Genomic DNA, 27527 nt, shown 5'->3' on the forward strand with positions numbered 1-27527 from the left:
ATAAGCAAATCAACATCTAAATGTAACACACTTGTTGCCTTAGGCAAGCCACTATTTCACTTCTTTAATAGATGAAGTGTGTCCAAATCATGCAGAGTAGAGCTGCTTGCTTCATTGTCCACTGTCTTGTAGGCAGCCTGAAGAGAGACTCATGAATAGTTTTTAATGTAAGAGCAGATTTTGCCAAAACTGGTTTTTTAATCCAGATGCACTTTTTTCAGATCAGATATATATTTTTATTTAAAACTAGGATAATTTATAATTAAACATGACATTTTAACAATGTACTGTCAAACTTCTTAAATTCCATGTTGATTTACCTTAAATAACATGCAGAATTCAAGTCTTACGTGTCTGTTGGTAATGATTTGCTGACTATCAAACCACTGAACTGGGAGAGTTTGAGTGACTGGAGAAAAGGGTCTCTGATGAAGTGTTCAGTCCAAGTTTGATAGCTGTAGCTTCATCTGCAGGTGCAGAGAAGATATTTTCTTCACTTTCTTCAGGTTAGCTCAGTTTAATATCTAGTTCATGCAAAGCTGTCTCTTGAGAGCTGATAAAGGCAGGAAATCTTACTTTCTACTGTATGTAAAAGCTCCATGGCAGAGGCTGAAATCTGCTACTTCTAAAATCTTGTAGCACACAGTAAACAGAAAGAAACACACAGTTCTGTTTACTCAGTACAAAGAATTGTTATTTGACTAATAAATCTGCTGAATATAAGTAATAAATGAAACAAATGAGCATGTAGTAAATGTGAAGTGGAATTCATTGGTTTCTAAAATGACAAAAAATAGAAATCAGTAACCTGAATAAATATATCAGGAACTTTTATATAATTCCCTAAATGCACCTTAATATAGTTGCACCTTTACAAACAGAACTACCTAATGTAAACTAAGTAGCAGTCAAAATAATCTTGGGTATGATATTGTCACAAGAGTGTAACAGATCTGACTGTAGTGATAAAGGACTTCTCTCCCAGCACAATTTTGACCATGGGAATTATACTGCCAGTCAACAATACTGTAAGCAAGGAAACTACGATGTAAAGAAAATTACTCACTCTTATTTGGATAATAACATACTTCCCAGTCTAGATTATCAAACAATGGAGGTCACTCACCTTATTATTTACTGCTATAAAGTGTCAGAAAACCAAAATCCATTAATGATACCTACAGAGAAGAACCAACTCTGTTCCAGGAAACTAGTTAAAAAGTAAATGCATGAAAAAAAAAAAAAGACAGTGATGACTTCAATTACATTCCTTGCTTGCTTTTTCCCAGTAAGGCCATCAAATTTGGTCTCGTCTTCTTTTAAAAAAGCAAATCAGACTGAGCTCTTTCAATCTGTTGCAGACATTTTGTTGCCTGTAGACATTTACTAATGATTTCTTTGGCCCTTTCCTGACCCTCTTCATTTTTCACAAGATCCTTTCTTAAAGCAGGGTAACTGAATCACAGCCTTCTAGTATCAGTTTCACCAAAGCCAGAATCATGACCAAAGCAACAACCCCTGCTCTACGTAATCAGTTTTTTCACTTGAGTTGCTTATCTGCTGTGAGTCCTACAATATTTCTGTCAAAAGTTAGGACTCCTTAGAATGTAATTCCTCTTTCTGTAAATGAAACCAGAATTCTCCAGCCTTAAATTCAGTATTTTGCTTTATATAGATGGACTATGGTTACCAAGCAACCCAGCTTGCTCGCTATAGCAAGTAGCCTGGACTCTGTATCATTTACAAATTTCACTGAAAGTGATATTTTGTCAGCTTCTAGGTTGTCTGAAAAATACAGAAAACATATGTTGAACTGTGAACCTTGTTGAAACTTGTTGCAAATACTCTCCCTTTAATATGACTCCTCATGCAAAGTATTTTCTATTATGTGCTCATTTAGTGTGGGCTCTATTGACACTGTGTAGGGTTAATTTTTTATTAGAACATTGACTAAATTAAATTAAACTCTAATAAATACTTTGCCTGGGAATATTATAAAGCCAAGACAGCTAATAGGTACTATAACCAGATGTGAGTGATTTGGGTTCAAACACTACTTAGCAGAACAAGGAACGGACCCTGTGACTATTACAATTCTGTACAACAAAATAAAAAGAGAATTGACCACCACTACATCTGCCTATGTTGTGAGTCTGCCTATACTTCTCCTTTGCTTTTGTAACATCTGTCTCAAAACAGTGTTAGTTAAAATCAATTATCTGCCTAAACCCAAATGGAGCCTCTTCCCCACCTCCTTGTCCCATCTCAAAATGAAACCCTCCCATTTCTCCAAACAGATTGTCTCAGTAATTATTATTTATTTCCCGTGTTGATGAAGTGATGAATCAGTTTTGTATCCTGACATGCTTAATGCCACAGAGATTCTGTAATTGAATTATTAAGCCTGGATTTATTATGTCAAACACCTTCAGCTTCCTTAAGGAATGCATTTCATGGTCAAAAGGACAGCAAAACTGCATCTGAAGACAAATCCAAGAAGAACTGAAACTTTTAGTTCTAGCCTGTCTTTCCTTTTAGTAAAATCCAAGTGAATGGTCAGTTAAATAGATAAGGAAACTCATGTTGCTATACATATCTCTGACATATTATGGTCCAGATATAAAAATGAACCACACAAAAGTGCAAATAATTAAAAGAGAGATCACTGAGTAACAAGGGATGTATACGGCAAATCTACTTTCTGGGAAAAGAGAAATCTAGATCATAATCCTGTGTCCCTTTAAGACCCCTAAATAAAGTTTCAAAAGTTTGGCTACATGCTTATATCCAAAACACCTGAAGAGGAAGCACACGAGCAATTCAAAAGAAGGAAACTGATTTTGCACATGTGAAAAGAAGGGAAACTGAGAAAAACATCCTGAAATATCATTTACTTGTATAGAATGTGAAATTTCAGAAGTTCAATCTATAGCTTCTAATAAAATTACATTAAAGTAATAAAAATAAACACAAAGACTTTTTATTTCTGGAGTTTCACTTAAGTTCAATGCATTATTTTCATCTTGATCTTAGAAACATGCAGTGGCAAAAGTGGTAATATTCGAGAATTTGTTTGGCTATAATAGACAGGATGATAAATATGATTGCTAAAGATAATCCAGCCTGTAACAAGGCACTGAGTTTCATAAAATTGATCAGATAGACTGAAGTATATTCCAACAAGAAGCAAATAGCATAATCTTTACAGTAGCTATATAAAGCCTCAAAGAAAGATAAAGAAGTGTGGTAGTGATATGAGAATCTTCATTGCTGTTTTGGCGGAGCAGTCTCTAGAAAAAAACCCAAACATATATATAAGAGGTCCCTCACTGAACAAGCTAGGATGAGTGGACTTCCATGTTTAGCGATAATTTTGTGTTTAAAAATGTAGTTTCTTATAAACTTTATTCTTATGTTAACAGGAAAACTTCAAGAAGTTCTGAAGTTCTCCTTCAATAAGCCCTGAACAGAAAGTAGCTTTCTTTTCTCTTCATCTTAGTAAGTAGCAAGGATCCTCTTTCTCCTCTTTCCTATGCAAGTTCTTTTTTCTTTCTGCTTTTCCCAATCCTATCAGCCCTCCTAATAGTTTTTCCTTATACCGCAGAGGCTATCCTCAGACACTTATTTCCATCAGTTTCCATATTCTTCCAGCTTCCTTTCCTAAGTCCAGTAAGGACTTCCAAATTGCTAAATACTTTTATTTTTCCCTTTCTATAAAATCTCTGATATTTTTGAGAGATATCATTATTGTATTTCTCTCACAGTTTTCTCCTTGGTCTTCGTTCTGACTGGGAGAAGCAACAGCCAGTAGGTTCCTTTATAAAGCTATAAAAACTTTGAAAAGGGGTTTTCTCTTGTTCTTTTAGAAGTGAAGCCAAGGAACAAACAAGATCCTCTTCCCATTTCCCAATATAGACAACAGAGTCCAAGAAATCTAACAGTAATGTGAGAAGAATGAAGTTCAAAGACCTTTTTCAAGCCTCCAGGTCCCCATTTTATGACAGTTTACCTGTGGATTGGTATGTTATCATGTAACAAGCCTTGAGAACGTTTAAGGTCAATGGTCTACATTTTTGGGAATGCAGGGGAATTTGAGAAAGACAATGCAGAGGCAATAGGAGAAAGTGAGTCAGGTATTGCTGCCATATAGATAGTGAGCATAGTTATGGAAACAAGTTATATTAAAAGGTTATTCTAATATAATCTGTTGTACTAGGTGGATCACACTCTGTAAGGTACTGATTTTGATACAGTGTTAGCAAAACCCTGACCTAGTACAAGTCTGAGGCTAAGCTGCTCAAATTTCCAGAGAATAAGACATGCAGAGGGAGCACAGCAGATGAAACAGGCAGAAGAAGCATATGACTACAGGTTTTGTATCCATGTGAATTCTGGAAATTTTAGGGTTCCATTTACTGCAATGAGTAACCTCTGGAGGCTCCCAAGAAGAAGAAGAGCCTGAGTACAAATGGATAAGCATTTCTAGACCCAGATGCTACACAATTCTAGTGACAGAAAAAAAAAGGCTATAACCATTTACTGTTATACCAGGGAAAAGTTCCCAATCATTCAGAGATATGACAACAGTCCCGCTGGCATTACAAGTTGGAATAATGAGGCAATATAGTACTTCATGTCAATTATATGTGTAATATTGATAGGATTCATTCTAGCTGGAAAAAATTAAGATGACTTTCATATTATTGGCAAGGATAAAATGCAAGTCAGGAATACAGAGGAGAAAACAAAACTGAGAATGAAGAACTTACTTGTCAGAAGACCAGTGATATTTGAAAAATTGCTGTTGTTGGTCAGTTTTTGCAGTCACTCAATGGTCTCAGGGAAGAAATCTAATGGTGTTGAGTATGCTCTGAAAGGAAGAAGAATCAAGGACTCAGTAATTATATCACCTATCAAATACTAAAATAAAACTTGTCCTAAATAACTGGCTTTCCTGTTTTATGGGATTACTAATTCATAAAATAATTTTTTTATTCCACTATTGAATTTCTGTAAAGAGTTTATGGGTTTCCAGCACCTGAACTGCTCAACTCAGGCTTCCTGGAGTGCCCAGGGAATCAAAACAACAAGAATAGTTATTTAATTTATTCTCTTGCATACCTACATTTCTAAGCTGTTTCAGTTGTGAGAGAACAGTGAAAATGAAAGAGGCCTGGCTCCTTTCTTATATAATAAACCAATATGTTGGAGTAAATGGCACATAAAATAGGCACATTAAATCATGTCCCTAAATGTCTTTCAAACAATTAACTAGAGTTCTTTGGCTATCTTTTGGACTAGTTCATGTATTTCATCTCCTTATTTGTGACCTAACAGCTGAGGATGTCCCTGTGTACTCACAATGTTATTCAGCACTCCAAGTCTAGCTTTTTAATTTCAAATTGTCCTTAATGGACAGGATAACTGACTGAGTCATCTCAGCTCTCCAAATCAAAATGAAACAGAGACTGGGACATGATCAGTGCTTCCAGCGAGGCAGACTATGGGTGGAAGAGCCAGAGGATTTGGGAATGAAGTAGTGAAGCTGAGCCTGGGAAAAAGAAGGAGTGGAAAGAAGATGTTTTTTCAGTATTGTCTTTTTTTCACATCGTCCTACTCTATTTTAAATTGGTAATAAAATAAATTTATTTTCATCAGTTGACTGGTTTTGGTTTGGTTTTTTTTTTTCTCATGATAGTAATTGGTGATTTATCTCCTTGTCTTAATCTCAATCCATGAGATTTTCTATTTTATTTTCTCACCCTGTTTTGATGAGAAGGAGAAGCGAGAGAGATGCTCGTGCCTGGCTGCTGGCCAAGGTCAACCCACCAAACCTATAAAACAATGTTTCTGTCACTGATCTCTCCCAAACCAGCACGACTGAGACCAGAAAGAGAAGAAAAGCCATACAAAGAGAACACTGCCTATAATGCATGGGAATAAACAGAATTAGTAAGCAACAGAAATCCCTGTCAGAGAAGACTGCATGAACAGGAAATCTTCAAGAACCGGAAGCTTCTGTATGGTAGTGCAGCCACAAATTTTGAAATAAGATCTTTTGTTAACATACAGAAAGTCAAATGAGACATAGTCCACGAATGGAGAGTGCTGAAAATGTCATTTAAAAAAGGTCTCTTCTTGTGATGTGATGTGATATGATACAGAGGCCTTTTTGGCCCACTAAGGAGTTTTTTACAATTATCACTGAAATATATAATAGCGAGTGTTTTAAAGTCAGAGACGAGACTGATTGACTTGCACTAATATATTTATTCTGTCAGCACTTCTTTTAATAACAACTATTTTAAGTTCTTTCACAGCTTGGTTTTAACAATCCTGAGGTGATTTATTTAATTCCAGATTTCATTAAGCTCCAGAACTCTATTTTAGCAACCATTATGATAGTAATAACATGTTTCAGCTGTAAAAAATATTGAAAGGCTATGCATCTCTATCTCATACTGAAGACTGTAGGATGAAATCTTCCTTGAGTTCGTACAGCACAGGATTATGCATGTTTGGATTCCTTTGCTTTTGGTCAGGATTTGCCTTACACTGACAAAATTAGCAAAACTGTCTTAGAAAAAAACTCACTGGACAAACTCTTTCCAGAATCTCTTTCTTGTTATAATTAATGTTCTGCTAAAATAATCAACAATGCACTAAAAAGATGGGGTCCATGTGGAACACTGGCACTGCCTCACATGCTTGTGAGAAATCTCTGGTATAACAAAACCTAGAACAGTATAAAGCTGCCAGCAGAGGTGAGCAAATATTAAATTCTAGCAACAATCATCCTGTCTACAGCCTAAACCAGTCGTGTAATTTAGCTGTGTTTTCATGGCTAGATAACTAATGTCTCATGCCTTTACCCTGGGAAATATATAAACACATCATGAAATTAACTGTTGGTTGGGAAAGAGAGCTTGGAAACAGCTTTATGAAAATGTCACCTAAATCCTCATCAACTGTCAAAAAAGAAAATGGTGTGTTAGGAAAAGAGCAGAAAACAGCAGAAGAAAACATGATAATACTGCCATAAAAATCCATTGCCCATCTAAAATTTTGAATATTGAACGTGGTTCCAGCCATCCTATCTCAAAAATGACAGGGCAGTAATAGAAGAATAAAGAAGAGTGTGACAGGATGATCAAAGGTATGTCACGGCTTCTGTACTAGAAGAGAAAAAATAGCTTTAGAATTTTCATATTGGAAGAGGGATGACTGAGGGAAAGGACTGACAGAGCACCAGAAAATCATGAATTGAGAAAGTGAATAAAGAATGCTTTTTCACTGATTTCATAGCACAGGAAGCAGTCTCAATAAAACAAGCACTTAACAAGTTTAAAACGTAAAACCCAAGAAAGGATACTTTCCACAGAGATCATAATTCCTGTGGAACTCATTGCCACAGGATGAGGTGGACATCACATGCATATCTGGGCTTCAAAAAGGAATTCACTGGGGTGATAAAAGAAACACCCACCAGTCTGTATTTTACATAAAGATGAACAATAGAAGCCTTCAGCTTAAGAACTGCAGAGTGCTGTGGGATAACACCAGGGGAAGCTATCCTTTGGCCTAATTTAAATACAGCTGTCACAGTGTCCTCAATAATTTTGCTCTTTTATTGCATTCATGGTAATCTCATGCAATATGCAGATGTTTGAAAGCGTATTGTGCCTCCAGCGAGTGCAAAAGAAAGTTCCAGAGGGCAGAAAATTCCCAGTTTCTGTCATTCTCCTGTGCAACTTCACATGCTAGGATAATTAGAATAAGTGAAAGCATTAGTTTTAGGGACTTTACAAATTCATCCATAGTTTTGAAATGAATACAATGATAATAACAATAATACTCCATACAGCCTTACATAAACAAATATTAAGAACTATTAAAAGCAGCTATGCTAGGTCAGACAGAAGAACCATCTATCTAAGGCTGTATCCCATCTGAAACAGTGGCCAAAATACGAAGTCAGCTTTGGCTAGCATGACAGATTCAGCTTTCAGGGCATTATACATTTCAGAAAGCTGCGCAAACATTTCTTTCATCCTGAACAGACACTAAGTAAGCACTATGAAAGAAAAAGTTTTGTAGAAAAATCCTTCTCAGGTCCAAGTCCTGGTTTACACCCCAGTTATTGTAATCACACCAAGATATGCCTCATCCCTTCTAGTTTTTACTGAAAAATAAAATGGGCAGAAGCACCTGAGAACGGTCATGTAGGAATGAGAGCTTCTCCCTCCAAAAAGATGATGGGATCAATAGTCCAACTGAAATGCATCTACACCAATGCATACAGCATGGGCAACAAACAGGAGCAGCTGGGAGCCATTGTGCATCGAGAAAACTATGTCATAGTTGCCATCAAGGAAACATTGTGGGATGCTGCAATGGATGGCTATAAACTCTCGAGAAAGGGTTAGCAAGGAAGGACAGGCAACAGGGTAGCTCTGTATGTTAGGGAGGTTTTTGACTGTCTAGAGCTCGATGATGGTGACAATAGGGTTGAGTGTTTATCTGTAAGAACCGGGGGAAGGTCAAGAAGGCAGATAACACGCTGGGAGCCTGTTACAGGCCACCCAACCAGGATGAAGAGGCAGATAAAATGTTCTATAAGCAGCTGGGAGAAGTCTCATCAGCATGACCCCTTGTCCTTGTGGAGGACTTCAATTTAGCAAATGTTTCTCTTTACTGAAGAGATGAAAACAACTTCTCAAAAAGACACAGATTACTAAGTAATGACTGAATAACAAAAAGCAAATATCTAGCATGTTAGTTTGCACCTGGATATTGTTTGCACGTAAGTACAAAATATTCTATAAAGCAAAGTACTTCCTCACACATATAATTAAATATTTCTCAGTTCTTCATGTAAGGAACTGAAATATCATCAAACCAAATACTTGTTTGGATCTAATAGATGTTTTTGTCAAATGTTATAGTGGTCACGAATGAGTTTAATCTTTAAGAAAACAAGTTTGCTGTGACCAATATGTAATCTGTAATGCAAAGGTTGCCTCACTGAAGGAGTTTGCTGTGGGAACAAACAATTACAATTATATGTGCTGTAAGTTTGGAGAACCACCTGGAATAATTTTGTTTGCTTTAAGCTTGGCCAAACCAAGTGCATTCTCTTTTTCCTGATTTTCCTTTAAAACTCTGTTCCACCTGGAAAGATCTTATCTGGTGGGGTCAATTCTTTTTCTTTGCACTTCCAATACCACACACACAAAATTTTTTAAGTCCCAAAGGCCTTTAACATTGCATTACAATGCTTCAACTACCACTAATATGCTGAGAAGGAAGAAAAGCTGACTCTCCAAGAGAGGGAAAGCAGACAATCTGCCCTGAGGCTCTTCTGCTGTTATTTCATTTAGAGAGACAAGCAATACCACAGTATCTATGACAAGAGAGGAAAAGATTTCCAGTCCCCCCAGTTGTCTCCTCCTTAATTTGATACTGATTGTTCAGTTGGTGCCAACTGAGATTTTTCATGGCTGCTGTGCTAGAGAAATGTCCTGCCTGCTTGTGATGTGCTGTTCTTCTACTTTGAGCAACATTCTAAAATCAGGAGGATAAGGGTAGCACAAAGGTAATCGTGAGCAGCAGATACTACTGCCTTAACCAGGAGCGAACTGTATTTTTATTGAAGATTATCGTGGTGTGTCAGGAAGCAACACTCATGCTTAAACTTTTCTAATTGCCTCAGCTTAGTTTCATAGGGGCATGGGCAACATGAAGATATATGTGAACTTTACACAGTTCAGTAAACATTGCTTTGGGGAGAATGGACAAAAAAAAGAGGGTGGTCAGCATAGTATCTTTGCTTGACAAGCTTGGACTGACAGCTGGGGAAAACTGCGCAGATAACAAGGAACAAGTGTTGTTTCACTGACCATACTCTGTAGGAGATAATATCTTCTCTATAGAGTAGGCACTGCTGAATAATGGTTAGGAACACGGAATCTGAGAAACTGTCTAATTAGTACACGATCTCAACTTAAAAAATAGTAGCATGATCGATGTGCCATATTGTTTAGTAGAAATATTAAGCACTTCCAGACTTGTTATTGTCTTCTGCGGTAGGTATCAAAATCCTTTTCTAGTTGAGAAGTGGTATTATGCAGACTGTACAAAAATGCTGAGCCACCTGCCTCAGCTCCTGCAATGGAAGTGGTAGAACTCGAAATAAAACTCATGTCATTTATCATAGCTACTATGCAAGTTCCATCACTGCAGACACCTTACACAGATGACACATCTCTACCAGATAAGGACAGACAAATGACATAACTTGCCCCGTGTCACATAGTTGAGGCTTACTTAACCTTCATGGTATTGCATTATCTACTAAACTGCTCTGTCCCTAGAATTAGCTAAGGCTAATGAAATGGTGATGTCACTGGAAGGCAACTGAGAAGGAAAATCTCACTGTGAATTACTGAAAGTTGTTGCTTACATCACAGCAATGACACCCATTCTCCAGCAAAGAGAAGCTGAACAATTATAAGACAAACACAACAATTGAGAACTAACAGTATGGCAGATATGACTTAACTAGGAAGAAAAATTGTCAACATAGCATCAATTTTATCAACTATTTTCATTCTGGGACTACAATCAATGGATACATGCCATTGTATAAGAATCTGTGAGCACAAATCCATTTCACTTCTATGTGAAATCAGCAGCCTTACATTAGAAAAGAATCACAATCAGGGACATCCTTAAACCATTAATCATTCACATGATTAAGATGAACGAGATTTCATTGCATTTCTCTCTGGTGACTAATAATAGGACCAAGAGAATGGCAGAAAGATGAGCAGGGGAGGTTTAGGTTGAATATTAGGAAAAGGTTCTTCACTCAGAGGGTGGTGGAGCGCTGAAACAGGCTTCCCAGGGAAGTGCTCGTGGTGTCAAGCCTGACAATATTCAAGAAGCATTTGCCCAACACACTCAGATACATGGTGTTAATTTTGGGGTTTGTGCAGGGGTAGGAGTAGAACTCGATGATCCTTCTAAGTCCCTTCCAACTCAGATCATCCTGTGGTTAACAGGGCCACCTGATATCCCTGATGCATACTACACATTACCAGTTATGCAGTGTAGCAATACTTAAAATATCATTTCATCCATTAAAACATCTGGCTAAAAAGTCTGTTACCAGTTAACCAGTATGAAAAATCTCACCTTCTCAGCATTTTAGTTTTAGTTAAATAACTCAGCTGAAAATTATGAGAATATTTCTTATTTAATTTTCTCATTCTACATACGAGGAATCTAATTCAACCTCCTTCACTCAAACAGCGATCTCCTGCAGTTTTCCCACAAGACATGAATGCAAACAAATAATTTTGATCAATCTGTAGGTTATCCACACAACAAAGAGCATATTGCAATCAGTAAGCAAATCTATAAAGGTATAGTTTATAGCAGCAGGTCATTTGCTTGTACTGCAATTTAGATTTCAGTTTTTTCATATCAGCTTAGCAATTTTACCAGAACACTGTAGTGTATCCTGTTGTCATAGGCAATTTGGCTGTTCAGAAGCACAGTAATGTTTCCACTTGCATGCAAAAGTCCACCTTGCCCTTCCTTATGACAAAAGGAAAGCCACAGTTGTTTTGATTGCTTACACATCATGACCTTCGTATGCAAAGGACAGTGGGTCCTCTTCAATCACTAAGTGTGACCTCCCACAGAATATGTCATGCGGATACCTACTTGGTTAGTACATCCCCAGCTGCAAGCCTAAACTACTACCTTCCCAACAGATTTCCACCTTTCAACAGCAAATATGTTTGGTGTTAGTGTGTGGAGATGGGATTCCTCTTAGAAATTAGGCTTCCTTTGCCTTCCATGTCTGTCTCTATCTCCTCTAAAAATAAAAGAGACAAAAAAAAAACCCAAACAAAAAAAAAGATGATAGACAGAAAAATGGCTGTACAGAAGGAAAGAAGTTCAGAGACAACAAACTGTGGATTTACTTCTGGCCAACTCCTGCTGTCCAGCTCCAGGGTAGGCTTGTCTATAAGACAATCACAGAATCATAGAATCACCAGGTTGGAAAAGACCTCTTGGATTGTTGAATTCAACCATTGCTATCTGCCCCCAAATCATGTCCCTGAGCACCTTGTCTACCTGTCTTTTAAATACCTCCAGGGATGGTGACTCAACCACCTCCCTGGGCAGCTTGTTCCAGTATCCAATGACGCTTTCTGTGAAAAATTTCTTTCTGATATCTACTCTGAACCTCCCTTGGTGGAGCTTGAGGCCATTGCCCCTTGTCTTGTCCCCTGTCACTTGGAAGAAGAGGCCAGCACCTTCCTCTCTACAACCTCCTTTCAGGTAGTTGTAGAGAGCAATGAGGTCTCCCCTCAGCCTCCTCTTCTCCAGGCTAAACAACCCCAGCTCTCTCAGCTGCTCCTCGTAAGGCCTGTTCTCCAGCCCCTTCACCAGCTTCATTGCTCTTCTCTGAACTCTCTCCAGAGCCTCAGCATCCTTCTTGTGGTGAGGGGCCCAGAACTGAACACAGTATTCGAGGAGTGGTCTCACCAGTGCCAAGTACAGAGGGAGAATAACCTCCCTGGATCTGCTGGTCACGCCGTTTCTGATACAAGCCAAGATGCCAAGTTAACTCCATTTCCCACCACACTCTGGACCCAGCCATCCAACCAGTTTTCCACCCAGGAGAGTGTGCGCCTGTCCAGGCCAGAGGCTGACAGTTTCCGAAGCAGAATTCTGTGAGGAACTGTGTCAAAGACTTTACTGAAGTCCAAGAAGATACACCCACAGCCTTTCCCTTGTCCAGTAAGCGGGTCATCTTGTCATAGAAGGCGATCAGGTTAGTTTGGCAAGACCTGCCTTCATGAACCCGTGTTGACTGGACCTGATCACCCTGTTTTCCTGCATGTGCTTCACGATAGCACTCAAGATCACCTGTTCCATGACTTTTCCTGGCACTGAGGTCAGACTGACAGGCCTGTAGTTCCCTGGATCCTCCCTGTGACCCTTCTTGTAGATGGGTATAACATCAGCCAGTCTCCAGCCAAGTGGAACTTCTCCAGTCAGCCAGGATCACTAGAAAATGATGGAAAGGGGTTTGCAAGCACATCCACCAGCTCCCTCAATACCTTCGGGTGGATCTCATCAGGCCCCATAGACTTCTGAGTGTCTAATTGGCAAGCAAGTCTCTAACCATCTCCTCCTGGATCATGGGAGCTTTGTTCTGCTCCTTTAACTCCTGGGTATGCACACACAGGGAACAACTTTTCTCAATATTAAAGGCTGAGGCAAAGAAGGCATTAAGTTCCTCAGCCTTGTCCTCATCCTTTTTCACAGTCATTCCCTTTGTATCCGATAAAGACTGGATATTGTCCCTGGTCTTCCTTTTACTATTAATGTATTTATAGAAAGTTTTTTTATTATCATTCATTGAATTGGCGAGTCTGATCTCTAGTTGGGCTTTAGCCCTCCTGATTTTTCATCTGCATGATCTCACTTCCTCCTTGTAGTCCACCCAAGATGCCTATCCCTTCTTCCAAAGTTCATAGACATTCCTCTTCTTTTTGATGTCCCCTCAGATTCCCCTGCTCAACCAAGCTATTTTTTTTCCCCCACCTGCTCATTTTCTGGCACATGGTGACGGCTTGCTCCTGCACTCCCAGGATTTCCTTCTTGAAGACTACCCAGCCCTCTTGGGCTCCCTTGCCCTTCAGGACTGTCTCCCATGGGATTCTATCAACCAGCTTTCTGAACAGTCCAAAGTCTGCCCTCTGGAAGTTCAAGGTGTCCATTCTACTAAACCCCCTCCTCACCTCACCTAGAACTGAGATTTTCACCATTTCATGATCACCTTGTCTCAGGCATCCTCCAGCCATCACATCCCCCACAGGGCCTTCTCCTTTCACAAACAGCAGGTCCAGGAGGGCGCCTTCCCTTGTCGGCTCTTTCACCAGTTGTGTGAGGAAGTTGTCTTCCACACACTCCAGGAACCTCCTAGACTGCTTCCTCTCTGCTGTATTGTACTTCCAGCAGACATCTGGTAGATTAAATTTTCCCACAAGGACAAGAGGTTGTGATCTCGAGACTTCTCCCAATTGTTTATACAAGAGCTCGTTAGCTTCTTCTGTTTGGTTAGGTGGTGTATAACAGACTCCCAACACAACATCTGCCTATATATTCCACCAGCCAGATTATTACCAAAAATATTGAATAACTGAAGGAATTGAAAGCTGCATATTGGAAAGGGCTCAGTTGATGATTTCAAGCCCAGGCACCCCTGGGAAAATCGGCAAGACAAGAAGGAGGTCAGCAGAGTTGAGAAAGTCTAAAAATCACATTGAGTATTTGTAGTGTTGGTCAGTCAGGGGTTGAAGGACAACAGAGCCCTCATAAGGCACAAAAGCCAGGAAACATCATGCCTTGGTGCAGCAGAAACCCACTGGCACTCACTGCCGCTGTCCTTCACGAAAGCAGCATGCTACTTTGGCAAAACATATGCTGATGCAGGCAGAAGATTAAGCCCAAAGATATAAATATTGTTTTGTCCCTTTAGCTGCGCAGTTTGCATAAACTGAAGTTAGAAGGACCTTGCTTATGTCTAGCAGGCACAGTCATATTTTATCTGCACTTTATTCTACTTTCCAAGGAGGGACAATGAGGCCTAAGGGAAATCTGACCCTTTCTGCACCAGTCTGTCACCATTAAAACTGAAATCTTTGTCTTACAGCTGCAGTAGCATCACAGTCTATGGATTGAGACAGAAGCTGATTTTTTTTTTTGCGAGTACCCATTGCAGTAGATGTGAAAACTCTTCAGAAACATAAAAGTTCTTTGAATCACCACAGTATTTAAAATGAAAAGAGAAGTAAGTCACTATAAATATTTAAGCATCTTAAATAAAGATTAATTAAGAACTAGGCAGAATGCTGCCTTTTCTTTTAAAGCAATAAATTTTTAATTGCAAAGTATGCTTTAGTAACAAATTGGTGCTTAATGGAGATATAAAAGGAGAAATCTGAAGGTCAGGGATAATGATCGCATACTGTATATGTGTCTGCACAGAGAACAGAGAGCAATACTTGAGAAAATACAGCAAAAAATTATTAAAAGATATTCATTTAAATAAAATGCTAAGTTCTATTTAAGTATTTACCATCCTTTTTATTTGCATGAGTTCATGCTCATATGCAAGAGTATCCCTGAAAATAACACAAATTGCATATACCTATTTCTACAAATTTTTCTGCGAGTGACGTGCTATTGATTAGGAAAGTAGGGAGCAAACAGAAAGACGCTGCTTGGAAGAGAAGAAAGTGTCTTATTTTAATTATATGGAAGAAGCCACATCTATGAAGCATGACCATCAGTTTTCTGGTAATCAGGTAATAAATAACATTGTTAGCCACCTGAAGATATATGAAGGCATTCCATGTGTGATGTTCATGGCCTACTTTAAGGTGTTCTCTACCTGTTTGAAAAAAACCCCAATTCTTCTCTGGTCTTTTAAGGTAAACCAGAACTGGAAAGGCACTGTGAGTTTTTGATAGAGATTACATTTTAAAGATTATTAGAATTTATTAATTAGAAAGTAATATTAATGGCACTGATCATTGGATCAAGATGTTTATTGATTATAGTAGGAGTTTAATGTGCTTAATTTTGCTAGATTTGCAAGATCAAGAAAAAATGATCAGAAATGCATCTATACCAAACTAGATTTGGAAATAAGCACCCCTGCTGGCAAATAAAACCACAGTGTCTTTTAATATTATTTACAAGGGTTGTTTTGGTTGCCTAGTATAGTGATTTGCTACCTACATAACTCCATTTATTTCAAAAGAGCTATAAATTCTAGGCTTATATCTCCACTGAGGAACACGTTTTCTACTGAAGATTCTGTGCTGAAGCCTGTAATTACATGGTGCCATGTCAGTGTAGCTGAACACAGAATCAGGACCCGCACGTATTTTGACCACTGTATCTGTGGTCTTCCACTTGCCCACACAACCGCTAGTAACTAAGTGACATTTCCAGGGATTTCAACTAATGATCAAATTTGGCTGATAGAAATTGGAATACAGAGGTTCTTTTCTATTCACTTGTAGTTTGTCCACAGCAGAAATGAAACAAGCACATCCCTTATCATTGATCTTTTTCTATTATTTAAGCAATGAATGTGTCAAAGCACTGCTGTAAACAGGGTAGGAGTACTACTGCTGTGCATCAGAAGCCAAACAAATAAGACAAGACAGTAAAAAGAGATACCTCCTTGCTGAAACAGACCAAATCACAGCATGGAACTTTTTTACAGAATCTGACAGCAAAACACTAATTTGCTTCTTTGAATGATGCAGATTCAATCAATAAAACTCCAGCTATCAAAATAAATCCTTCAAGAAGGTAAACCAAACCAGAAAATTCACTCTTTCCATAGAACATTTGAAACCTTTCTCTGCTGTACCATGTTTCTGAGATACTGAGTTCATACCAAAGCCATGCTTTATTTTCATCGCCTAAGCATATCAATGCTCCCGTGTTCCTGTTCCTTAAAAATTCGCTTTAGTAAATTAAAAACATAATAAAGCTTCAGTGAACCAGTAAACTGTTTCTGCACAGCTTTGATTCTACAAAGTTCTTCAGTATGCATCTTGCTCACTAAGACCAAGTCAAAGCTGAATATGCATGGTAAAATCCATGACAAATCAGTGATTAAAATCTATATCCTGTATCCACATGGTGGAGTAGTACATTATAAATGTCACAAAATAATCTGCAACAACCATGTGCTTCCCAGTGATCTGAGTACCTTTACTCTTACCCCTTACAACCAGTGAAAATCTCCATGTAGTTTTATCCCAAATGAGTCCCATGTTATACAAAATGAAAGGAGTTAAAACAGAAGTTTCTATGTTACTAGCAGATCTTCTAAAACCATTAAGTTCACAGTGACTGAAATATGCTGTTATAGGAGCTTTAATACCTCAAGACGTCATCTAAGTAAATGGGCATTTTTACTCCTAGACACATTAGCAGATGAATAACCAAGCTTATAAATGTGTAATGAATGAATAACTTAAATTTGAGTCCCTGGAGGTTACACACAGACTACATACCATAATTTTCTTCTGAAGAAGCCTATGAATTTCCTGTAGTGTGAATCAGTGTCATCACAATGTGCTTACCTTTACTTGAGTCTATTTGCAGGAGGAAAGCCCCTTCTGTTTTAAAAGAGAGGTGCCAGATATCATGCCTTTTGCACATTTGGTGGCAATGATGGTGACTGCTGCAGCATGACTACAGAGAGGGAGCTGTGAGAAATAGCTTACGGTGAGACCCTGAGTCTTACAGCAGAAATTGTTTTCTAGCCCATCCTCTTGCCTGCAGCTCATTTAAGCTGCCAACAAGTTGGGTGCATTGTAACAGCAAAAAGACACGGGGCAAAGCTGACTCCCTCAACTCCGTTCACAGAGTGGACAGGGGAAAGGGAAAAAAGGCTGCTGAGAGGAGAATAGTCATAGAATCATAGAATCATAGAATCACCAGGTTAGAAAGGACCCATCGGGTCGAGTCTAACCATTCCTATCAAATACTAAACCATGCCCCTCAGCACCTCATCCACCCGTCCCTTAAACACCTCCAAGTTCCACTGACCAATGACACTTTCTGTGAAAAATCTTTTCCTAATGTTCAGCCTAAACCTCCCCTGGCGGCGCTTGAGGCCATTCCCTCTTGTCCTGTTCCCTGTCACTTGGGAGAAGAGGCCAGCACCCTCCTCTCTACAACCTCCTTTCAGGTAGTTGTAGAGAGCAATGAGGTCTCCCCTCAGCCTCCTCTTCTCCAGGCTAAACACCCCCAGCTCTCTCAGCCGCTCCTCATACGGCCTGTTCTCCAGCCCCCTCACCAGCTTTGTTGCTCTTCTCTGGACTCGCTCCAGAGCCTCAACATCCTTCTTGTGGTGAGGGGCCCAGAACTGAACACAGGATTTGAGGAGCGGTCTCACCAGTGCCGAGTACAGAGGGAATATTTGTCAGCAGAATAATTTGTCAGCAAAGAAGATGACAGACAGTTGCATTGTTCCCCACTTGCAGGAAAGCTGTAGCAAAACTGAAGGTGAAATCATATCTCTATACGTACACTTTAATCAACTCAGCCTGCTTGCTGATGACACAGTAGTTGCTGTCATTAATGAAGACAGAGGAACACAAGCCTCTGTATGAGACACCCCATGAAGGTGAAGGTCCAGAGAAGGTCTCTGCAGTATATGCTGGTGCCCAAGGGACCACAGTATTACTGCTCTTTATACTTGAGAAAGCCTCTGGCCCTGAAAACCCTGGCTGCACAGCCTGAGTCTTAGAAACCATCTCATTCCACTGTAAGTTCTTTTCCCGTGAAAATTAGTCCCTCTTGAGTTCTTTCTTGCCCATCAATTTACTGTAAGAAGATTTAGCAGCATCTCTGCCAACGCGTTGCCTTCCACCTGCAACACATAATTCATTATGTCCAATATCTCCCTCCTTCAGACTTCTCTCGTGTGAACCCATACGGACACCGTTTAAATGAGATAAGCATTGGCCTTTCACACACTGGAGGACTATACCAAGCATCTTACCTTTTAAAACACAGATTCAGCTACTGAATTCTTATTAAATAATTACTGCCCAAAGGTATAAAAAAAATCCCAATTATAAATAAACTATGTATTGAGATTTAATGTATATGCCTGTCAGATTTCAGGAAAAATTACAGGATTCAATAAAGAAGGAGAAATATCCATCTTCAGCAGCTGTTATCACTAATTAACTAGCTCTGATATAACTTTAGAAACATTTTAATGATAGCCATTCTGATTAATCTATGACTTGAATGCTTTTGATGATGAGAAACCTTACACCTAAGATAGCACAATATAAAACAGCTCCTATCAGCTTCTGCATTATCTGTGGTGGTGTCCACCCACTTTAGTGAAGAAAATGACAGATGAACCTCTTAGAGGAGGAAGATGCTGTGTGTGGGTATTGACACAGAGCCCTGTGGAGTCAGAGGACTAATATACTCTAACAGCACGTGAAAGACTGAACATTCAGAAGCAGAGATCACATTGGGGGAGGAAGGATTGTTTCATTGGTTTTGCTGGGTTTTGTGAGTGTAGTTTTTCACCTCCCGATCCTTGTGTATTTTTCTCTGTGCCAAAGGAAATCAGTTCTCTGAAGGCAGGACTTTTCAGAAAAATAATAAAAAAAAATCCGTGCTGTCCATTCCCTCACTGACCTGACTCACTCACTATTCCTCGTTTTTCAGAGCTTTGCATTGACATTAGGCTCCGATCCAGCAAGGCCACGTTCCTATCAATCAATCTTTTCTCCTCAGGAGAAAAACAGGTTTCTCTCTACTATAACTGCTACCTACACTGGTTCTTCTTATTACAGCTAGATGACAAAACACAGCAGCTGAGACTGTGTGATGTAATCTAACTGAGCTACATGTCATAAAGTATCAATCTCTACAGCCCTTTAAATGCGTTGCTCCCTACTTTCAACTCATTTCAGCATTCAAAGTAAATTCTTCCAAAAATCTCCTCCCAAATGAGAAAGATTTAATTTAACAGTCTCTGCAGCTGGGCAGAGCCATGCCTTTCTGTGTTTATTTACAATATCTTATATATTTGAGACAAATGTCACCTAGCAACTGCAACATGTCCCTTTTTTTAACTCTTACACATAATTCCTAAAAAGACCAATGTACACATGCAGTTTGCTTATTGTGAGTAGAAACTGTTGAATGGAATGAAGTTACTCATCTTTAGTATTTTAGAGGCCTGAGGGAATGAAATAGATCAAATAGAACAGAAATACATTATTTCTGATCAGTGCTAAAATTAAATATTATTATACCATATCTGAATTTTTGAAGTGTATTAAAAAATGCTCATTGAAATCTCATCCAGAATGAAATTCCATTAATCTCACATTACTTTATCTTAGGCACAAATAAATTATTATTATAGAAAAGTTACTTTGTTTAGAGGATAGATATATACATACATGTACATTTATTTGTGCAAAACAACATAATGATAGTTCTAATCTATTCAACTAGATTTGTCTTAGTACAATGATTTTTAATAAGAATGTGCTAGAAGGATTTCAACAGTGTATTAGCCAAACGGACACTGTTCACTCAAAGTTTCTACATATTGACCTATCTTTAAAAGACCTTTAAAATATTCCTCCTGTTAAAATATTATTAAAACATCTCTCTCCTCTACTATCATGACAGTCTGGATGGAGGAAGACAAAACCACTTTGGAGACTGTTTTTTTTTTTTTCCTTCATAAAGTGTTAACATTGGAAGAATTCATCTGAGGAACAGAGGATTTTAGATGTTTCTAGTATGTTTGCCAATTTACAAGGGCACTGGAAAACATGAAAATGGTAACAGATTACATGCCATGGCTACAAACCAAGACAAAACTGGCTGATCTGATTTAAGCCGAAGATGTTTGATGGCACCTTGTCTGCAGAACTACAGAGTAGGCTGAGATGAAGATACTCCCTTGGTGCCATCGGTCTGCCGGGCGCATGCCCTGGATTACCTGATTGCAGTGCTAACCCATAGCTGAGATTGGTGCTCTCTATCTTCTTGTTAGGATAACTATACATTTGTATTTTGATCTCTTCATGGCTACTGTAAATCCTAAAACAAGGCCACTAGTGTACATGTCTTACAGTCTTCTGCAGTGACTCTCATTGTTCCTTTGTAATTCAACTACTTTTCTCCACCACTGTTCATTTTTAAAAAATTACTATACCTACCTAGCTTAAGACAGATTAGTTTTTTTGAACTCTTCTATAGTACCCATTGAGCTTCTTTCTTCTATTTTCAACTAATAATTACATAGTTTTACAATAAATTTAATTAAAAAGAGAACCCTCAAATCATACTACACAGTGACAATGCTTTTATTTGAACCTGGATCTACTTTTATCTTCACTGACAACATTGCTACTGTTGTGAGGACATGCAGTGCTTTACATGAAGCATCTTAATTTAGTGGTGACTATCCTTGATGATAAACAAAAAAACCTCTATCTTCTCAAAAATACTTATTATTTCTCAGACAATGACAGACCAAAATGTTATTCCAGAGTGGCTTCTATGGGCCTGTATCAGAAAGAAAGCAAAATCAGAAGACACCATTACTACCATACCAATTACATTTGCCGAGCAAAGCTACGGAGAAGTGTGATCCCCGGAGAGCTAGAATTGCATGCTAAAATTCACTCAAAGGGATCACCTATAACTTGATCCAAATAGGTGCTGAGAACTCATTTTAGGAGCTTTAACTGATCACAGCAAAAACTGTTGGTTAAAATCATCCTTCTGTTTTTAACTCCATACGCTAACGTTGTCCAGATGGGGTGCCATTATCCCATAAACTCACAGGCCAGGAGAAAACCCTTGGTTTAACTCTATTTACAGTGACTGACAGTTGCTATTACACAGTTCTTATTTAAAATATCCATAATTCAATCTCCAGAATGTTTTTGTTAATGAAAGCTTTACGCCCACGTAACAAAAATTAACACACCACGACGCGTCTCCTTGTAGGTGCTGCCAGCCCAGGGCCCCTCATACGGCTCTTGCATCCTTGCTGTACGCAGACCAAACTCCACTATTCATCAAGCCTTGTTTTTCACTGCACCTTTGACAAGCCGAATGGCAATATTCATTCGGCCTGCCCCACCATCACAGTCTGATTTGTAACCTAACTGCTCAGCTGTCAGCTTCACTGCTGGCCAGGTTTTATTTTAATAAAAACTGTGGGAGTGAGACAGTTTCTTTGTACGAGCACAGCAAAGGCCTTGAGCTTTCCTAATTGAATCCATTAAGTCTTTATTATTGACTGATATTCAAAATTTATTTAAATACGTAGTTTTAGTAATCGGACACAACACTGAGAATAAGTTTAATTGGCAGTTGTAATTTTTCCTTTTTTGGGGTCAGAAGCACTGAGTTACTTTGTTTAGAGGATAGATATATACATACGTGTACATTTATTTGTGCAAAACGACATAATGTGTTAAGGCTCTGCTACTAGGAAGGGCTCAAAGGGTCCTTTATCTATTACTGACTGCAGAAGAGGGTACAAACCTACTGTACCAACACTCAGGACTAAAACCCAGTCCACTGAGGACATTCAGGCTTCTTATTAAAACATAAATCTTACAAAGCATTTAACTGAAACAGGTGAAATATAATGAGGAACAGGATGCTGGATATAGTTAACACACAACTAATCGTGACAGGCTACTTATTCTAATTTTAAATATCCAAACAAGTGGTGTACAAAACTCAAATGTTTTAAATTGCTTGCACAGACTCAAAAAAATAGGCACCTGGGATCGCCATTCCTAGAACTACGCTACACTCACATCAGCCCATTCACTTGCATTTCTCAAATGGAAAATTCAAGGTCCTGGGCTGAGAAAAGGTAAGGCTCACTCAAACCAGAGGAATGCAGAATCCTTGCAAAATCTAATTCATACAGCAAAACACAGCAAAAAAAATATAACTAAATATATAGGAGACAACTAGAATTGGATTCCCAGGTCAGTGACATTACTGGTTCTGACAAGGTGAATTTATCCAAGCTTTTACAAAAAACACATCCAATTTATCTCAGAATACTGTATTTTTCTGTTCCATCTTGTCAATCTGATCACATTTCATAGACTGCTGCACCATTAGCAAATAGGTTGCTACTTTTTAAAAATGGCTTTGCCAAGCTCAGAATTTAACAGAGAAATACAGTTCAGGTTCTGTGACAGCTATATTTAAAAATTCACTCTCAATCATCAGGCTAATTATTGCTTTAAGAAAATCAAGAATTAAATGCAACTGAAGTTGCAAAACACCCTGAAACAAATTCTACCCTCTTTTATGCACTGTTCTGCCCCACTGACATAATCAGATTGGAAACGGTAAAATTAAGATTGAAACTCTTTCCGTTATAGAAAATAGTTTTGAGCAATTAAAATTTCTTTGCAGGTCTTGTTTAGTTCCATAAATGTTTCTGAATGAAATTTTGATCTAATTATTTTGATGATTTTCTGTTGACTTGCATAAAGCTACAAATCACTGACTGCCTTTGGTTTGTAGGCAGATGTATACAGAGGATGCGTTATTAATTTAATCTATCTGTAAAACTATTAAAAACCATCACCTAGTTGCTTTTTAAAAGGTAAAAAGTAGACTACAGGTCTGATTCTGCAGCTCTGATCTTGGATCCCATTGTCTTAGACAGACTTAATATACACTACGAATGCTAAGGGTGATTTACAATTATTAACTGCCTTTAATAAAGTTTTTTTTCCTTTGCACATACTCTATATATACTGATAAAGAAAGAGTGCTCAACTTAAAATTAATTTCATTGCTTAAAATTCTGTGATAAACAAACATAAAGACTAACTGAAATAAATATGATTCAAACCTCTCTAGGGAGCAGTTCATTTACTGTGAAGACCGCTTTCTGTGTCCTGCACTGCCCCTTGCTGGAGTATCTCACAAATGTGACTAAATTCTGATAGCGGCACTAATTAAAATGTTTATCAGTTTCTGAACCATGAAATAATCATAAAATATAAGGATTGCACAATTTTATAATCAGTCACTTAATTAACAGTTCATTATCACATGGACTTCCTTTTCTAAAAAAGTATTGTCTATTCCCATTTGCAAAGACTAATTTTAATCCATAAAGAGTTGATGAACAGTTAGCTTTTTCTGATTGACTTCTCACAAGAGATTACTATTGAAATAAGAAAAACATAAAATGAAACATCCAGAAATATTGCTACTTTACTACTAATGAAAAGTGTCAAGGAGACCAAGGCAAGCAGATGCTTTCCTAAAAACATAATATGTACAGTAAATGTGAAAACAATCCATATACAGAATGAGAATAAGAAAAAAACCAGCGCACTTAGCAGTATCTCTTATCTCTGAAACTTCCATGGCATTTCCTGCTATCCTCCAAAACTGTGTCTGATGAACTAGTGTCTGATGAACTAGTGTCTGTTCTCTCTTCTTTTTATGTGTGCTATCAGTTATAGATTAATTCCTTCATTCATAAAGTCATTGCAGGCTTGACAAAATGAACACACTTGAATACCTGCATCTGCAACTCGGTACCTTTTAACTTTATGACTCTGGTATTTGTTTGATTTAAGTTTTCTGTCGTGGACACTTTCCACCTTAAAACAAGGGCATGTTTTCCCAAAACTCTGAAATGTCATTTGTACAACTGTGTATGCAGAAAAACTGACTTACATGTTAGAAGCTCAGTGAACAATTTCTGCATTAAGGTAGATCCTGCCACAACATATCTTCCAACCAAAATATTTGTAATACCCCTCAGATAGTCATAGTTTATTCAATTTATGCTGATATTTTTAATTGCATACTACATGCAAATATTAAGTTCAGAGAAATTACTCTATACATCAGATTTATATAACCCCAGTGGAACTTATTCTCTTCTTCCTTCCAATGTGGAAAATCCTTTATTGGTGAATGAAGCCAAGGACTGACCTTCCTTGAGTTCTCTCTATCACAGAATCACAGAATAACCAGGTTGGAAGAGACCCACCGGATCACCGAGTCCAACCGTTCCTACCAAACACTAAACCATATCCCTCAAAATATGAAACCATATGAATATGAAACCACATATTCTTCTTTGTCAACAAAGAAGAACAAAGAAGTTCTTTGTCAACAAAGAACCCTATGGTACACTCTGTCATTGCAGCGACGTGAGTGACATCACTCTCCTGAAAACAGGGGGCAGTGTAAGGCTCAAAGCATCTAGTCTACACGTGAAATATTGCTTCAAATTTAAAAATGCACAGGAGAAAAAATTAGTGTCATGGACAACTAGTTACTTAAAACTCTTTTTTTTTTAAAAGACCTTGCAGGAATAGCCAGATGGAAGAGGCTAGCCTTGCCTATATTGAGAGCAGAGCACCTTCTGACTTCACCAAAGCTTTGATTTCACCCTCAGACTTTTAAACTGACCTTGGAATTTGGCCCAAAATATAATGGGGTCAAGTGGCAAGAACAGGAATCGAGCCATACCTCTTAAATAATCCTCCACACTAACAGATCTTATTGGTGATAAGAATACCAAAGGAACTGAAAAGACTAAAGAATATGACACTGAAACAGAAAAAGAGTACCAAAAAGCACCTGCAGCTCTTTAAGAACTCAGAAAGAAAATAAAGACTAAAATACTAACATTGGTCTGTTCCTGTGTGCCATCCCAGGTGTCGATTTAACTACTCCATCTTGGGATGTGAGGCTGACAGAGGTCTAACACTCTGCAGTTCTCTTTTTCCTGTTCTCCTGACCCAGGAGAATCAGGATTCATAAACAAAGCTGCAAACAGCATAGGGTGCTGCCTTTCCTTAGCTCGTGCATATCCTGCGACTAGAGGGAAGATCAACACGGCTATTTAAAATGTCAAATCACTGCCACAGCTGATTACATGCCTCTGCTCTAGAGTGGAGCGTCATCAAAGAAAAAAATTCTTATGCGTTGTACAGAGTGAGGGCTCTACATGAAAGCTAAATTGAAGCCTGCCAAACCCACCAAGCCCCTTCCCAGCAAGTCTGCAGAAGAGCAGCACTGTGAATAAGAATCAGGATGCTACCACAGACACAGCATGGCAAAAAAGGATGACAATAATTTCCAAGGGTAAGATGGTATCTCTGTGTTTCATCTGTATAAAACGAGGTAGGGCAGCTCCTGATTTACTCCTAAGACTTGATTGAGAGGGACAGAAGTACAATACATTACCTCTATGTTTGGCACCAGTGTAACTGTGGCTGGAACACTGCACCTATTTCAAGCATCCACATTTCAAGAAGGATACTGAGAAATTGGACAAGGTTGGTAACAGAGCCTAGGGAATGATTAAAGAATTAGAAGACATGCCTTCCAGTGAGAGACTCCAGAAGGTTAATCTACTTAGCTCATCAAAAAGAAGGTTAAAAGGCTGGGACTTAATCATAGTCTCACATTTAACATGAGAAGCGGAAGTTTGACAGTAAAAGAGTTTATCTCCTTCCTAATTACTAAAAGTCCAGCGGTTGAAAGCTGAATATAAATAAATTTGGAAATGGCAGAGGACAGATTTGTTTACTAATGTATTTAATTTTAAACAAGGAGAGTAATTAACTAGTGAAAAAAAGTGCTATATTTTGCCAATGATGTCAAAACAAGACTGATGCTTTTCTAAATAAACTATGCTGCAGTTCAAGCACAGGTTAGAGGCTGAGCTCTTTAAGAAAGACATAAATAACACAGAATGAACTTACTAAAACAAAGTCATCAATGTGTTGCACTGAGAAAGTGCCATAATTTCTAAATATAGCAAGTCTTTTGGTTCAAAACTATTTCTGCCTAAACCTGAATTAAAAAGGATGCCCACAGAAATCTGAATCTCTAAAAGCGCATACCTAGCAGCAAACTGTAGCTAGACTGAGACATCTGAACTTAGCCAACTTAAAAAATGTAGACAATATCCACTTCATTAAGGTCTATGTTCTGAGAGACTGTTTTGTTGTAATATCCCCCCAAATCATTTCCAGTTATTGATTTGCAATGTCCAGGTGGATGCATGTAGCTCTGATAAGGATGACTGCTTCAAAGTTGAATGGTTCTCCACAGATGTCTGACAGATAAGCTTCTGAACATGCCGGGCATTACTGGGAAAATACAATATAATTGAACAGGAAATGTCTCCGCCTCAGGCCCTTGCCTTTGGTAGTGGTATAGTAGCAGAAGACACTTGCAGTATCAGTGTTTTTTCTGGTGAACAACCTCTTCTGTTTATTCATGCAAGGAGAATACAGTGGTAGCATGAATTCTGAAAGATACGTAACCTCTGACTCAAGAATATTAGGGTATATAATTTTTAGCTTATTGTGTTTTGCATTGAAAAATAAAAACAAAGAATAAATACATTGATAAGCGTCTCAGCCCTTAAACTAAAACTCCTTTGTGTATGCCTTCATCTTTACCAATAGCCCACAGGCCTAAATTTCACAAAGAGAGAAGTTTATTCTTTAAATGATATTAGCTATCACAAGGTAGCAAACCTTTTGGCAGACTCAAGAAAATATTACAGCAACCTGATGTTCCTTACATTAACCTGAATATATACCAAAATCTGCCTTTTTCTTATTCAGCTTACCTCTTATTATATGCTTATCAGATCCTGAAAGTATTGATTTTCAGATTGCAAAAAAGTTCATTCTTCTGTGTGTCAAGCTTGGAAAAATAGCTGTCAGACAAGAATCAGACTGATACTGTTGCCTTGACATGCAAAAAGTGAACTTTGTTAGAGACAGTCTAGCATTTTCTTAATTCACGTTTTGATTAAGTTTCACAATTTGTTGCCTTGTGAAAAGAATCTAAAAGTATGTTAGAAATACATTAATTCTCACTTAGGCATT

At 38.2% G+C, this 27527-nt stretch overlaps 1 protein-coding gene across 10 annotated transcripts in view; it reads right to left on the minus strand.

The window, feature by feature from the left end:
• Positions 1-27527, minus strand: part of LOC138718801 (poly(rC)-binding protein 3-like) — a 499598-nt gene that overhangs the window by 175628 nt on the left and 296443 nt on the right. For all 10 annotated transcript variants that reach the window (XM_069853378.1, XM_069853380.1, XM_069853377.1 and 7 more), the window contains one exon: positions 4770-4870. The gene's annotated coding sequence lies outside the window, so the exon portion shown is untranslated. The remainder of the gene's footprint in view (positions 1-4769; positions 4871-27527) is intronic.

This window comes from Phaenicophaeus curvirostris, chromosome 3 (assembly GCF_032191515.1).
Source record: "Phaenicophaeus curvirostris isolate KB17595 chromosome 3, BPBGC_Pcur_1.0, whole genome shotgun sequence".
Taxonomy (NCBI): Eukaryota; Metazoa; Chordata; class Aves; order Cuculiformes; family Cuculidae; genus Phaenicophaeus; species Phaenicophaeus curvirostris.